The following is a 937-nucleotide window of genomic DNA, read 5'->3' as shown; positions in this document are numbered from 1 at the left end:
AACTGGTTAAAAATAGTATTTATACAAGAGTTTTAACGAAAAATATCAGGAAAAAATGTACAGGAATAAAAAAAAATTCAGCTTTCAAAATATTCGTCGATAAAAAAACCGATCTTTATATTTACGCTAGCCATTTTGTATATTACCACGTGACCTGCTATCTCTTAAACTGGAGGGGGGGGATCCACTTGAATCCAACAAAACCAGTAATTTTTTTTTTCTATTATATATACATCATTTTCTATAAAATTAAGTGTAGACTTTATAATTAAAACCAAAAATGTTATTCATACTAAAAAAAAAAAAAACGCTTAGTCATGTCACGTGACGTGACGTCAACATCCACTAATGGCGAACAATTGTACCTATTTATTATGCCTCCCCACGGGACAGTTAGACACCAGGGTCGTTTTTTAACGTGGAGAAAAGGTACAAAAATAAAAATTGTCTCAGTCGTGGAGGATTTCTCCTCCACCGAAAGAGAACAAGAAATAGAAGTGCAGCATCTGAAGAACAGATACTACACTTTGATCTTGACCAAAAGGCCAAGAATGCGAACAATTGTAAATAACAACTTTTTTCACAAAACCAACACCGTCTTTCTTTTTTTTCTCTCTCTTTCTCTCTCTCACCCACTTACTCTTCCCTCTCTCTCACCCTCTTTCTCTTGACGTCACACCACTGTTAAACTGTGGGGGGGGGGGAACACATTCCCAGGCATTATCTCCTATAGATGCACATTTTATTAGAAATTCAGCTTTCAAAATATTAGACGATAATAAAAATATAAAACCAACACTCTCTTTCTCTTTTCTCTCTCTCTCACCAACTTACTCTTCTCTCTCTCTCACCCTCTTTCTCTTGACCTCCTACTACTGTTAAACTGTGTGTGTGGGGGGGGGGAAGAGGCAGCTTGAAAACCAACAAAAACAGTGCA

The 937-nt window shown here is 36.5% G+C and overlaps 1 pseudogene; it reads right to left on the bottom strand.

Annotated features, from left to right (window-relative positions):
* Positions 1–424: 424 nt before the first annotated feature.
* LOC145278534 (U2 spliceosomal RNA) lies at positions 425–558 on the bottom strand (annotated as a pseudogene).
* Between the last annotated feature and the right edge of the window lie 379 nt (positions 559–937).

The sequence above is a fragment of the Euprymna scolopes genome, chromosome 6 (assembly GCF_053919585.1).
Source record: "Euprymna scolopes isolate OS-2025 chromosome 6, ASM5391958v1, whole genome shotgun sequence".
NCBI classification, from domain to species: Eukaryota; Metazoa; Mollusca; class Cephalopoda; order Sepiida; family Sepiolidae; genus Euprymna; species Euprymna scolopes.
This window is presented reverse-complemented; position numbering and strand designations above follow the sequence as displayed.